Raw genomic sequence first — 15120 nt, 5'->3', positions numbered from 1 at the left:
CCCCCCGCCCCGCCTGCCCCCGGCCCCGCTGGCCGGCCTGGCCGCGCCGGGTCCCCTGGCCGGTACCCGTGATCCGGCCTGACCAAGCCTCCCTGACCCGGCACCCCTGACCGAGCCTGACCGAGCCCCCCCTGACCCGGCCTGACCGAGCCCCCCTGACCGAGCGCCCATGACCGAGCCCCCCTGACCGGGCCTGACCGAGCCTCCCTGACCCGCCCCCCCGACCGAGCCCCCCTGACCCTGCCTGACCGGGCCTCCCCTGCACTGGCAGCACAGCTCAGCCCGTGTGCTGTCCGAAATCCACTCACACTCTGCTGCTTTTCAAGAAGGGACGACTGAGATGGGACCTCATCAATGTCTATGAGTTTCTGAATGGAGGGTGGCAAGAGGACAGAGCCAGGTTCAGGTCAGTGGTGCCAAGCAACAGGATGAGAGTCAACAGGTAGAAACTGGTGATGGAGAAGTTCCATTTGATCATGAGGAAGAATTTTCTGTGCAGGGGGCTAAATCCTGGAACAGATTGCCCAGGGAGAGTTGGAGTCTCTCTCGCTAGAGATACTCAATAACCATCTGGATGCAAATCTGAGCCATGTGCCCTGGGATGACCTCACTTAAACAGTCAGGTTGGACCAGATGACCCACTGTGCTCCCTTCCAAAGCAATCCATTCTGTGATTCTGTGTCATTCCGTATGCCCTTCTAGAGCGGCAGGGGCAGAGACGTCCCCAAGTCAGGTGTTTCTAATTGCTGCAGAAAATAAGAAAAAGGGGCATCAAAACAAGGGAAATAACCATGTAGCTGTCCTTATGCAACAATAGTAGTATGTGGGAGTATGCATAATTCTTTCTGTTCTCCAATACCATGCTTGAATGTCAGTTAAAAATCTTAGTGTCTTTGGTTTCTGAGCAAGCCACTTTATCTACATGCCAGTTTGTGAAATTACAACATTTTTTTCCCCATATGCAGGGCCAACACCCTTACTTGATATGCACTCACCATGCAAAACCGGAAGTGGTTTCTGTCCCATATTTTTACTGTAATTACACTTCAGTGGCTTTGAAAATTTAAATGACTCATTGTGATAATGAAATATTGCTTATTTTCAGGGATCCAATATTTTCTGAATGACCAAACCTATGAGGAATAAACCTCAATACTAAGATTGAAATGTCTCAGCTTATAGGATAGAACATACTCATAGGATAGAAGAGAAATGCCACTGCTCTTGAAAATGCCATTGTTTACTTTTTGGTTTTCCACAGCTAAACCCTTTTCCTTGATGTGAATTGCATTAAGCATAAATAGTAATTTTCTCTTTAAGAAATGGTTGTTCAAGTAAATCTTTCAAGTGAAAAATATTTTTGGATGATGTAAAGAGCTTAGGAGTAAAAAAATAATCTTGGCAAGGTTCAAGAGCTGGCTTTGCCTTTGTCTTTGCTGCATGCTAAATCAAATTGTCTCTTTTACTTGGAAAATGTATTTGGACATTATAAAACTTGTATCAAAAAGGTGGCAATGTTTTCTTTCTGCAGACCTTCACCTTTTTTGGCCTTATATACCTTTACATAATCAAACAGATGTTTCACAACCACATAGCTGCAACCCATGCATTGTGTTCTAGCAAGAAAGTGGGACTCTCAGGGCAGTAACTGGGGCATGGGAGCTGAGTTTCAGTTCCACAGTCTTTTCTCATCACCATAAGCAGGCAGTTCTCTAGCAACAGCTGCACACAGCTATTGGTGCTCTAGTTACTGGTTGAGCCACAGAGAAAATCTGAAACCCTGGCACTGTGCCTGACTTGACTCTGTTCATATTTTTTGCTCTAGAGCATCCAAGCAGATGAAAATATCACTGTCACAGGTGGTGCCAAAGTCCTTTCTGGAGGGACCTGGGGCCAGCTTGTCTGCAAGCAGCCAGTGATGATGATGCAGGGCTAAGGCTAACTGTGCAGCTCACATGGGAGTTAACCAGCCACTGCGTGAACATGTGCTTAGGTCTACATTCAACCTTAGTGAGGGGCCCAAGGTTTTTTTCTTCCTGCCGTGTCCAGTCCAGGTCCACATCTAAACGTAAGTATGTCTTCAGAAGCTGCATACACAATGGGGTGTGAATTCAGGGCAGTGTCTGAAATAAAGAACATACACAATGTGCGCTCTGTCCCACAACTGCAGAGCAAGGCTAATCACAGGGGAGTTTGCAGGATATAAAAACATTGTGCAACAGCCACATACATGGAGGTGGGAGTGGGAGGAGAAGCCCCGCATCACATTACTGAATGTTGTTTTTTTTCTGTTAGTTCTACATGGGCATCCTGACCTTGATATTTTTAATCTTTATTAGTCAGAGTTTTAGAGAGAAATTATCTGTCTATGGTAAATTTACTTTGCTTTGTGATCATGCTAACATGACAATTTGCATTCTCCCTGACTTACATGTGTTGTATCTACCACTGAGAGCACATCTTGAAATTTGTGATATTTAAAACTGATCATGAAATATTATTCTGCCATAAGGTTATAATTAAGTTTGCTAAAATTTTCACTTCAAACAAAGCGTTCAAGCAATATGAAAAGATTAAGTTCAGTGATGCTTGTGAAAGTTGGTAGAACTATGTTTTCATCTTGTCTATCAAAGTTTCCTTCTTTCCAGATCTGGTCAGCTGAGCATTGCTGCAGGAGTTCTTGGCTCCAGTTTAGGGTAAGAAACATTATAGTCAAAGGGGCTTGGAAAGGGAGGCAGTTCATCAATATCCCAAGAGGCAGACTTTGAATCCCATGAAACTGTACTCTTGGGTTCTGGATTGACTACAGGGCTCTTCAGATGTAATTCTTCTTTCCTCTTTGCTTATTTTCTCATCTGTAGGAAAAGGTTCAAGTTCCTTGCATCTTTAAAGCAATATCCAAGGAGCAGTACTTGGACACAAAGAGGGTGGATGCCAAATGTCCATGTTCAGGAGGTCCCAGAGCCTTTACACTTTTGTGAATATAGAACAACTTCAACACAGTACAAGCAATTCAAACAAGAGGAGTGGGGAGGAAAAGGAGGAAAGCTTCCAAAAACATGCTTAAAATTTTACTTCCTTTCACATATTTTTACAGCAGGACAGAGCCTTGCCTCAGAGCAGCAACCTCCTCTGTCCTGTTCACATGACTGTGATTGCAGCTCATTTTCAGAAGGAACTGTGTATTTTTCTCAGTGGTAGTACATAAGGAATTCAAAGAACTATAGTGATTCATGCTCTCAAAATAGTCAAATCTGCAGGGGGGAAAGCATACAATAAAATGTCTCTCTTGACCTGAGATATTTCAAATCAGTGCTTTTCACTTTTGTAGTTCGTCAGTCACTCATATTTTGAAGTTTCCTATTTACACTGCACTGAAAATGATAACTGCTAGAAATCATTTCAATCCTAAGAAATAGGCATATATGTTGTATATCCCATAAAGACAAAATGGTTTGAGGTCTTAGGAAACAACAACAACAAGCCCAACAAGGTATCTTGTCATGTGCACAACGCAACAAGGAACTTAGCATGCTCAAAAACAAATTTTGTGTATTTAGCTCCAAGTTACAGTGCAATGGGCAACATTATCTTATCTGGCAACAATCAGCAATGTTCAACGCAAGAAGTGATCAGAAGATCACTTCAGTGGGATCTGAGGCTGAAAAGAAGTTGGTTCAGCAGCAACCTCTGCACTCTGGCTTGTCCTCTTTCCATGTTGTCCATGCACTGGTAACCAGTGAGTTGCAGTCATTCCATTTAAAATGAAAGCATCCTTGGATGCAGCTTGATGACCTATACCAAAACAAGTTCCTCTACCTTTTATGTAGCCTTTTCCACCTGCGGAAGGCAGTAAGTAACCATCATTAGAACCATTTCATCTCTAAGGACATGGAAATCCAGAGAAGTTGCTTCACACACTAATGAGGAAAATCCCTTTGGACTTAAGTTTCAATCTGGTATTTAGCCCTCAGGCCTTGCTACTGTATAATTATCAGTGTCTTGTTGTGTTACAGCTCTAGAGTTCTCATATAGACCGCAACTGTACTAAAAGCACTTTCTTCTTTGCAAATAACAGGCTCTTAGTAATGTAAAAATGACTAGCAAACCCACCTTGCACACACTTGGAAACCGTTGGGCACACACATGGGAGTCGTGTATATCTTTACACTGATGGGTGGAATAAACAGCAATCAATGATGTATTTTAGTCAGGCTAGCAGCCTGGTGGGCTCTGCCAGGGATTGATACTGGGTTCCACAGTGTTCAACATCTCCATAAACTGTCTGATGATGAGATTGAAACCACCTTCTCTAACTTCACTGCTGATGCCAAATTGGGTAATGAGGTGAATCCATCAGAAGGGAGAGCCATCTTAGAGAGAAACCCTGACAGACTGAAGGAAGGGGCAGGAAAGAACAGGGTGAAGACAAGTGTGAAGTCCTGCATAGAGGAGATACTCAAAGAACCCAGGATAGGCTAGGATCTGTGTGGTGGGGGAAAAGTCTTGCTGAAAGGGATCAGAGGGTCCTGATGGACAGCAAGCCAGTGACTCAGCAGTGCATTGTAGCCACGGCAGGGTGAAAGGCTAGAGAACCTGCCCCATGAATAAAGAATGAAGGAGTTAGGTCTCTTCTTCAGGGAGAAGAGAAGGCTCAGAGGGGACCTAATCACATTATTTGAGTACTTCTGGGGCATCTGCAAAGATGATGGAGGCTCTCTTCACAAATTGCTGCATGTAGAAGACAAAGGGCAGTGATACAAGTTGCACTGGGTGAGGGATCATCTTGAGGTAAGAAAGACATTTCTTACAACAAGAACAATCCCTAGGGACTTGGTAGAGTTCCCATTGCTGGTGGCTTTCAAGGCACAATTAGATGAGGTGCTAAGTAATTTCTTTTAGGTTCCCTTTCACACAAAAGGACTTAATGATTTTCCAAAGAAGCCCCTTCCATGATTCTCTGGCATATGTGGGGTGTGTAATTCTAGAGTTGAATATATGAGTAATGGAGAGAATGACAAGGAGAGGTGCAAAAGAATTTGGAACATATTTGAAAAATTCTGATAGATTTGACATACATTTTGAATAATGCTGAGAACTAGACCACATGAGAGGGGGAAAAAAGGGCAATGTTTAATATATACATGTGAATCTTTGAACAACTTTGTTATTCACACAGGGCAAGACTGTCCATATAAAGGAGGCATCCTAGAAAGAGTTTAATCATCAATTTTCGTGTTACCACATGAAAAAAACAAACCAAACCAACAAAACAAAACAAACAAACAAACAAAAATCACAATGAGAGACTGTCACAGACATCTTTTATGAAAAATCCTTTCCTTAGGATTTTTCCTCCTGAGAAGCTGAGAAGCCTCAAGAACAAAATGTAAACAGTGGTTATCTGCTGCTGTGGAATGCAACAGGTGGATCTGTGATTGGCCCATGTTGTTGATTTCTAATTTATGGCCAATCACAGTCAGCTGGTTCGGACAGAGAATTTGAGACAGTTGCCTTTCTTATCATTCTTTCCTATTCTATTCTTAGCTGGCCTTCTGAAGAAATCTTTTCTTCTATACTTTTAGTATAGTTTTAATGTAATATATATAATAAAATAATAAATCAAGCCTTCTAAAACATAGAGTCAAATCCTCGTCTCTTCCCTTAACCTGAGACCCCTGTGAACACCATCACAAGAAACCCCACCAAAAAAACCCCCAAAATTGCCGCTGAAAAACCAAAACCAAAAAAACCCCCAAATAAACAATCAAAAACCCCCAAAAAGCAAAAAACAAGCCAACCAACAAAAAAAACACAAACAACAAACAAACAAACAAAAAACCCCAACAAAAATAACAAACAAAAAAATCCCAAAAAAATCCCACTACACCAGATAATAAATTAGTTGGAAAGGTGGAACTTAAAAAACAACAGAAAAAAACCTGTCTGTTTAAACAGGCTTACCCGGTAGTTCAAACAGCCAGCAAGGACTTTTGTACTCCTAATAGTGCTGGGCATGAGCTATACATTACATCCACCTGTTGATTAGCATTTGAGGATAGGAAGCAACAGGCCAGTCACATTCAACGTTTTTCCCATGCTGATAACTTGTGTCTCTTCCCCTGTAGTGTTTATGATAGAACCCTGACTATGAAGGAGTTAAAGAAATTGTGTGAAGAAATTAAATTGTGTAAAGAAATTAAAGAAATTTGTGAAGCCATCATAACAATTTTTGCAAAGGTTTCTCTCAAGTGTAACTTAGCAGCTCAATGCCTATGTGGGTGGTAAAGTTGCTGTGAAAATAGCAGCTCCCCTCTGGGAATGTAATTATTCAGTACTTTGCAGATTTGCATTTCTTGGTCTTTCAGTAGCACTGCTTGATGAGAAATGTTGGCTGTGCAGCTGATACAAGCATTAGGCAGAGTTCTCTGTGAGACATGTAGAAAATGGCTACAAGGACATTAAAAAATGCAAAACCAAAAAAAGAGTCATCCAAATGTTAGCTAACATGAATCTGGATTTCATTATGACAACTTGCATATTAGAATAACAGGAGTGAGAGAGTTAGGGAAGAGAATTGACATGAATGAAATTAGCAGATATTTGTCATTACGTGTCTTTTATAAAGGCATTATATCTTTTCATATCTTTGAGATACATATTTAAGTTCAAGCCCAGGAATATGTACAGATAGCAGAAAAAAAAAAGCATTTATTTATGCTTCAATATCCAGTTCAATCAAAGCTTACAATCTCTGGAGACTTGGCACAAGATCAAAAGAGAAAGGAATTCGAGAGCTCAAATTCCATGTGAAGCTCCAAAGGTTTTGAAGGGCAAAGATCACCTTCCCAGGAAACATGGCTCAGCAGCATCCCTCCTTCTGGATAACATTCCCATGAATATTACCGATTTGGGGCAGAATGGGCCATGTCTGGGAGGGATAGAGGCCTATTGGTATGGAATAGTTCAGTGTTAATTATTAATTCCAATCTAGAAAAAAACCCTTCCTGTCTTGTTAGAGAGGTGAGGAGTTGTATTTGATCCAGCCAGCATCCTTAGACCAAAAGGACCTGGAAAGCCTAGTCCCATATATAAGTACAGTGGTTACTGATCTTTCTAGGCTGAGAAAAGTATTGCCAGGACTCAACTCTTTTTCCATAACGGAGGGAAATTATATAACCCTAATTTTTGAAGCTGTACAGTTGTGCAATATTTTCTTCTTCTAATATACATATCCTCAAAAAGAAAATATCCACTTCTGTACAGTTATATCAGTCAAAGTCATTTTCATGCTGATGCCCAGCAAGACATCCAGGACTAACTAACATTTCATGGCAACTCTGAAATACCTTAAAACTGCTGCCTACATAGAACTGAAAACACCCAGGGACCACTCAAATACATTGTAAATATAACATTACTTTTATCAATGCATTCCACATTATTGGTTACTGTATAATGAAGTCAGCTTAGTACGAACTGTCTGCAACTCAGTTTTATACGCAGTGTCAGTTTGTTCAATTCCAACTACTGCAACTGTAACACACCTCCCATCTGGAATTCTAACAAAGTCGGGATGCAGTCTTAATGGATCAGTGCTTAAATTATATGAGAGTTGAGAAACCTGAGCTTCCTAGGGAGACCTGTGAAACAGACTGCCAAAATCAATCAGATCTGTGAGAAATCAGGCTTGAGGGTGAGGCCCAGTGAGCAGCAGAGATATTTTGGAGTGTTTCATACCTGATGGGAGCAGTTGCATGCTATGTCTTGGACTGCCACTTTCTCCTCTTGATGCCTATATAACTTAGGTCTTAAGTTACAAGGTGCTTCTATAGCTTGAGTTATAGGACATCAATATAACCTGATTAATCTATATAACCTGATATCAGTACAATTTGAATCATAACTTTCTATATTAAGTAACCTGAATCATAGCCTTTTATATCTATACAAACTGAATCATAACTTTTTATACCTATATAACCTGGTAAAAAATAACTTTCTGTACAATGTAAAGGCTAGTATAAGTTTAACTAGCTGCTTAATGCTGAATAGACAAAAAAGAAGATAAAAACACACCAGGTGGATAGCTTCAGAAACAGATAAGTGTAGTACTAATGAGAAATTGGCAAATGTAAAGCCACTTAGCCAGAAAACAAAGAATTCAGGCAGGTTAGGACCAAGGACCACCATAACTGTGCATACTCCGAAGACAAAGCTGAAAAGTTCAGATGCAAAGAAGACTTTGGAAGCCTTCATCAAAGACCCCTGATGACCCCCAAACTGGGAAGGCACAAGTGCAGTGCAGAAGAGCTTTTTATAACCATGAGATCATACCATGTAAATTAACTCTGGTATGTATATGATGATGTTGTAGTGACATAGTGACACCAAGCAACACTTACTGTATAAATATACCACAGCACTTGACAAGGGTGGGTGAGCTAGGTGGAGATCTCTCCTCACCACCGGTGCTGCAATAAACAAATACTTGCTCTGTAGACACCGGTCTGTGGGGATTTATTTCCAGCCTATCTTTCAGGCATCACTCTCCTGCAGCCTAATCTCCAGCCAGTGGTGCTGGTGAGCAGGCTTGCGAGCACAGCTGATGGGTATTTTGCCATCTGGTGGCAGTTCACGGGGAAAGATGTCTGTCACCAACACTCGCTGTCCCGAAGGAACATAACCAGTGTGCTTGTAGCAACTGCAAAATGGTTTTCAGAAGATTCACGGCAGCATAGAACCACCCAACCCCTCCAGAGACCATTATCTGCCCACCTGCATCTCTTGCATGTTTTTTGCCTGCTTGTGGTGGCACTTGAAATGAAAACAGAGAAGCTCACCACATGTATTTCTCAAATGCTGTAGCTACTATAGGCTATGTGAAAAAAAAATTCAAAGAAGAAGGAAGGAGGAGAGAGGGAAAGGGAAAGGGAAAGGGAAAGGGAAAGGGAAAGAAGACTCCTCCCCTCCCCAAACCCTGAACTTAAAGGCATGACTCTTCTGCTGCCTTCCTTCCTCAGAGGTGCTGTCACTTCCATGTGTGAGAGGGCCTCCTCCCCAATCCATGGTCTCCTGCTCCCAGCATGTTCCCAGGTTCCTCTCTGTAAGGCACTCCATGGTGCTGCTGCTGGCCTTGCCATGGGGAGGGATGGGGTAAGATTCAGCTCTCACATCTCCACAGGGATCTGAGATTTGCTGTGGTGGGATGTCCCTCTCAGAGAAGGGACATCAGTACAAGATCTCACTGGCAATGGTCCTGGTGTCCCCCTGCTGTGTAATACATGTTTGTGTTGTGGAGCAGCGGGGACAAGTGGTGTCACATCTGGTGCCAGAGTGAGCCAAGGAGAGCATAGGGTGGCTAAGAACTGCAGGTCCCAGTGCCAACAGCTCGGGCACTGCCAGTGCTGTGGCTGCTGCTCAGCAGGCTACAAGAGCAAAGATCCTCTGTGCTCTCTCCACAGAAAGCTGCCATTGGGCAAAAACACTTTGTAGTGAGGAATTCCAAATGACATGATATAGCTCAGGGGAAGCAGACACCTGCTTCCAAAGGGGAAGGCTCTTCCCCAGCCCAAGGAATTTTTTGGGTGGGATGAGGTGGGACTGGTCTGTGTGGATTGTGGGAGAGGAGTCCTATGGCTTCTTCCTTTCCCAGCTCTGTGGAGAAAAAAACCCAGAAAGATCTCTTTAGCCTCCAGACTTATTTCTTTTCAATTCAGAAGGGAAAATCATCATACGTAGGAGCTTTGTAGCTTGCTTTTGATGTCCCAGACCACTTGTGATGAACATTGGTGAGCATACACTTGCCAGCTCTAGCACAGATTCAGTTGGTTTGTATGGAATACCTCTCAAGTGATATCAGCAGGATGATATCACAGATCCCAGTCTGTACTGCCAGGAGCCTTTGAAAATCCCAGGCTCCCTTTTGTTGATCCTTTGGCCTGGCTCCCACCTCCAAGTCTACTCGAGTGCTTAGAAAATGTTGGCAATAAAACAAAGATTTTCCTTTAGCACTGATGCCGAGTTGTGAGAGTACATACACTGATGACTGGAGGTAAAGAGCTCTTTGCACAGAGGGCCCACCCCTGGGACACAGGCAAGATTCCTGGAGGAGGAATGGAGGTCTGGGCCATGGAGTCCTCATGAAGAAGTGGAGAGTTTGCTCTTCTCTCTTCTGGAGACACTGGTTGTACATGAACTTCCTCCTGGCTCATGCTCAAGTGTCCATGCTCTCAACTTGAACCACAAGAACATGGAAATGGGGTGTGAGACCCAAATCAGGAAAGCTCTAGTGAGTGAAAACCACCAACAAATTAACATGAAAACACCTCCTTAAGTAAATAAGAGGGAACTGAGGCCAGGAGTCACACATATACAGCTGAAAGCAGGTGCAAGGAGAAGCAGAGCTACATCCTCCTATGTATCTCACAGAATCACACCATGGGTTAGGTTGGAAGACACCATGGTGGATTAGCAGCTCCAGCCCCCTTGCTCAAACTGGGTCATCCTCAAACACACTGTAAAGGATTAAGTCCAGATAGATCTTGATTCTGTCTTGGGAGAAGAGTCAATGTTGGATTCCTGAGCAATATTATCCCAACTACAAGCTGGAAATAGAAGGAATACATCCTTCAAATATAGAAAATTAGAATTTTCCTTGGATTTTATTCTTATTTTAATCTTAAACATAGCTTTGAAATATTTTATGGATAATAATATTTCTCATACTCTGAGACTACTGGATGGCTTTCATAATGGGAATTTAAAAACATCCTTCTGAGAAGTCTTAAAAGTTATGCACCACTAATTCTCCATCTTCTTAATTTTTCAGAAATGTTCAGTGAAAAATATGATACATATTCTTTTCCTGGGGAATCAAACCAACAGGATCTGTTGTCAAGCCTCTTTGGCAGTGTTATTTCAAATGGTGGTCTCTCTGCATGCTTGAGGAAGGATGACCTGGAGGAAGGAAGCTGACTGGAGGATACTGTTTGTGCTCCTTGGTCAAGGATTTGTGTCAACATGATCTTGTTGGCAGAAGAATGTTCTTAAGGTTGAAACCGCTACTATCCAGAATGAATATGAGGAATGTTTCCTCCGTGGGAAAACCTTCATTATCTGAAAAGGCAAAATGTGCTTTCTTATGCATAAGTGAGATATTGAACATACCAGACACAAAATGTTTGCATGTAGAAAAGTATTCCTCACTAGGTAGTCAGAAGCTGGATGTTTGCAGCCTTCTAGAATATGAATGACCTGCATACACAGTCTGCGAACACATGGGATCAAAGCAAGATATGTGAGCATGGAGATTTGACTCAACTCAAACACATGGAGACTTGGTGAGTTCATTCATTCAAACGAGCCAATCAGTGAGTGCCACACAAGCGCTACGTCACGTCTGGTGACGTCAGATCCCTATGTCACTTCCACTTACGTGTCACACCTCCTACGTCACATTATTGGTGAGTTCGTTCATTCGAATGAGCCAATCAGCAAGTGCCACACAAGCGCTACATCACGTCTCGTGACGTAGGAGGTGTGACCCCTAAGCGGGAGTGATGTAGGGATCTAAGCACTGTTATGTGCCTTGCATTTCTTTATCTGCAAAGAGGATCCTGAATGATATGGATTCCTCTTCTTGAAACTAGAGCTGGGAAAAGACTTGTCATGAAAAGCAGATTTCACATTTGCTATAAAGGATTAGTGTTATTCACAGAATCCAGTTTCTTTTAGCCTTTTTGACACTGATAACAAAAGATAGATATATGTGTACTGCAGATGGAAATCTACAGAGAAGCAATTGAGGTCTTTGAAGTCTGTTTAAATATTGGGACTGAAAAGGAAAAATCATTCCTCTATAGAAACTTCCTTTTGTGGAGGGAGAAGGGACAGATAGCTGGTAGATGCTCACAATAATGTATAGGAAAGGGTGATGTTTCTTGGTAACATCACCCAAATCAGTTCTCCTTCTCCCCACTTCTATGGTTCATTGAGTCAATGAACCATAGAAAAGAGAGGAAATCTGATTTCTTAGATGCAAATAATTCTTTCTCCAATGCGTAAAAAAATGCAAATGTTTTCTTTTACTTTGGCACAAGATACTTTCATTTCTCTGAATGAGTTTGCTTTGATACTTTGCTCCCCTTGACAGAAGCTTCAGTTTTCTCTCCCAGAGGCTGGTTACGTTGCCAAGAGAGGGCAGCAAACAAGCACAGGAACTGCATGCCTGGCCCTATATTAGGTCACATGGGAATACAAGGAATCATTAGGACACGAGATCTGTGCCTTACTATAATTACTGCCAGCTGCACTTAACCTGCTGTTATTTCGCTTTTACTGCAAAAGCAAACCTCTGAATTTCATTTTTTTTTCTTTCTGTTTTCTTTCAAATAAAATAAATAAGCCCAAACTTCTGTGAAACATTTGAAAATAAATCCTGTGCCATGGAGAGCATGGCTGGACAAACAGCACACACTGCTCTGGGGATGCTGTGTAGAAGGCATGAATCCCATACCTGCCTTTTCATGGTTTTGCAGAGGACTAAATGTGTGTAATAAGATGTATAGCTACACTATATCTTTGTTTCCATGTGTAATACATATCATTGTTCATGCTGTCAGCTGCCTACTCAGGCCTCATTACACATGACACAGGTTCTGATCTCCAACCAGCAGCACTTTCTTTTAAGTCCATAATTCTTTTAATATCCAGAGCCAACTCCTTCATGTGTACTGCTACACAAACAGATCACCACATAGCCTTAAGGACATGCTTATAGTGGTACTTATTGAACTGATCTGGGCTGAACCAGCTTTATTAAAAAACAAAGTAACCTGATTTGTTTCAATACAGGTAATTATTTTTACCCCAAAAGGGCCTGCAGTGTTTTGACCCGTCTCTGGAGGCAGTTAGTTCTACTGCCCATATTTTTGAGATTACATTAAAATGTAACATTCTCAGCAGATTTTCACTTAATGAGAAAAATGTAATGGCCTGACAAGTAAAATTGAGGTAGAAAGGCAAGGTCCATGTGGGCTTTGCGTTACTGCAGGACGAGCTGCTGTTGCTCTTTGATGTTCTGCTTTTCTAAGGTCAAACATCATTGCTGGCTCTTTACCCATTAATTGGAAAACACCTGAAGTTCTACCGATAAAATGAAACTAGTATTTAAGGACTAGAGCACACTGCTCTAGCACAAGGCTAGAGTTGTGGGAAAACACAAAGCAATGGATGAATCCTACCACTTGTTCTGTACTTAGATTTGAACACATTAATGCCAGCTTAACCTTGTGTACAAAAAAAGAAAAGCCTTGGGTCAGACCAAGACCTAGTTTGGAAGACCTTGGCAGGCTTCTCAGAGCAGGAGGGGCTGAGAGAGCATCAACCCCACAGAAAGGTATCCAGCCAATTCCAGACCCAGAAGGCCTCCTGTCAGAAATTTCTCTGGCTGGTGAAGGGGAAAAACAATGATCCCACCAGTGACCCTGCTGATTTCTCCTCAGCCAGGATATTGTGCATGAACCTGCATTTTAAGGGGAAAGAGATTGAAGAAGAGGAGGGGAAGGACAGGGAATGGGAGTGGTGGTATTATGGCAGGCAAACACTCTTCTCTCTGTAGGTGCCACCACTCATACGTACATGACCTGATTCTGCCTTGCTTGTCCTCTGTAACCTGTGCAAGAGCACTGGAATCCAGATTAATTTAAAGGCCACTTCTGTTGTATAAATTCCCTGGAGGGTGTGAGCCTTGGCTGCACTTTCATCCTACAGCTAAATTGGTTTGGCAGCTGATGAAAGTGGCAGAGCCACTTCTGCTCCACTCTCCCCTATGGGGTTTGCTCAGGTCTGCGAGCAGCCTCAGCAGAGTTAAAAACTGCAGCTCCTCCAATGTCTTTGCAGAAATTGAGCAGACTACTTTAAGTTCAGCTTGAACTGTGCAAACAATGATTAAAGAAATAAACAGGAACAAGATAGCAATAGAAAGGCTGGCAAAGATTTGGTTTCTGCAGGTGGTGCACCTTGTATCAAACCCCTGTGAGCTGAGCATTGGCTTCTTAATATTGTCAGCAGTTGAACTGACCCTCTGTCTAAGTGTCACTGATTTCAGTCGAGTGAGAGCACAGATCATACTGGGGATGGATAAGCTTACAGCCTGCCATCTCTATGCCAACATCTTCAACGCAATACCTCCCTTTACATCACACAAACTACAAGAACAGCTCTGCCCCCCTGGACCTTCCTGCTGGTGGTGGCTGATGGGTCTTTGTGGTAAGTTCTTGTCCCTCTTGCAGGCCAGAGAGCTCAGCACTGAGTTCACCAGTGAAACAGTCTGGGAAATATGAATATCAGTTTTTCTTTCAGCATTTCTGCTTTCTTTCATTTCTGCATGTCTTTTATCCGGTCAAACAAGCTGGTTGTTTAAAGAAAAGCAAAGAATTCCTGTTTCCACAAAAACATTTTTATCACAGAATTACAGAATTGCAGAATATGCTGATTTGGAAGGGACCCACAAGGATCATCAAATCCAACTCCTGCCCTGCATAATACCATCCCCAAGAATGACATCATGTGCCTGAGAGTGTTGTCCAATGCCTCTTGAGCTCCATCAGGCTGGTGCTGTGCCCACTTCCCTGGGGAGCCTGTTCCAGCGCGCAACCACCCTCTGGGCGAAGAACTTTTCCTGACATCCAACCTAAACCTTCCCTAATACAAATTCAGACCATTTCCCCAGCTCCCATCACTGTCACCACAGAGGAGAGATCAGTGCCTGCCCCTCCTGTTCCCCTCACAAGGAAGCTGTAACTGCAGTGAGGTCTCCCCTCAGTCTCCTCCAGGCTGAACAGACCAAGTGACCTCGGCCACTCCTCACATGACTTCCTCTCAAGGTCCTTCACTATACTCATGGCCTCCTTTGGACATTCTCTAACAGCTCAATGTCTTTTATTGCAGTGACCAAAACCACACATACTATGCAAGGTGAGGCCACTCCAGCGAAGAGCAGAGTGGGATTATGTGTATGTCCTTTCTGTAATGAGCAGTAGTAAGTCCAGATATGACACTCTCAGCAGAGAGCAGCAGAAGGCCAATGACTTCAGTACAGGTCTGGGAGATTCCAAG

The 15120-nt window shown here is 42.7% G+C and overlaps 1 long non-coding RNA gene across 4 annotated transcripts; it reads left to right on the top strand.

Moving 5' to 3' along the window:
- Window positions 1-14: 14 nt before the first annotated feature.
- Window positions 15-15000, top strand: LOC102065360 (uncharacterized). 4 transcript variants are annotated; one of them, XR_012577983.1, is made up of 5 exons: window positions 15-406; window positions 1826-2068; window positions 2649-2696; window positions 10832-11342; window positions 12155-15000. It is a non-coding gene; the product is annotated as an uncharacterized LOC102065360 (long non-coding RNA). The 4 variants fall into 4 exon arrangements; XR_012577982.1 differs by lacking the exons at window positions 10832-11342; window positions 12155-15000 and adding exons at window positions 2862-4791; window positions 5180-10789; XR_012577981.1 differs by having other exon boundaries at window positions 10832-15000.
- Window positions 15001-15120: the final 120 nt, after the last annotated feature.

This window comes from Zonotrichia albicollis, chromosome Z, assembly GCF_047830755.1.
Source record: "Zonotrichia albicollis isolate bZonAlb1 chromosome Z, bZonAlb1.hap1, whole genome shotgun sequence".
NCBI lineage: Eukaryota > Metazoa > Chordata > Aves > Passeriformes > Passerellidae > Zonotrichia > Zonotrichia albicollis.
The sequence above is the reverse complement of the archived record's forward strand: the minus strand, read 5'-3'. Positions and strand labels throughout refer to the sequence as shown.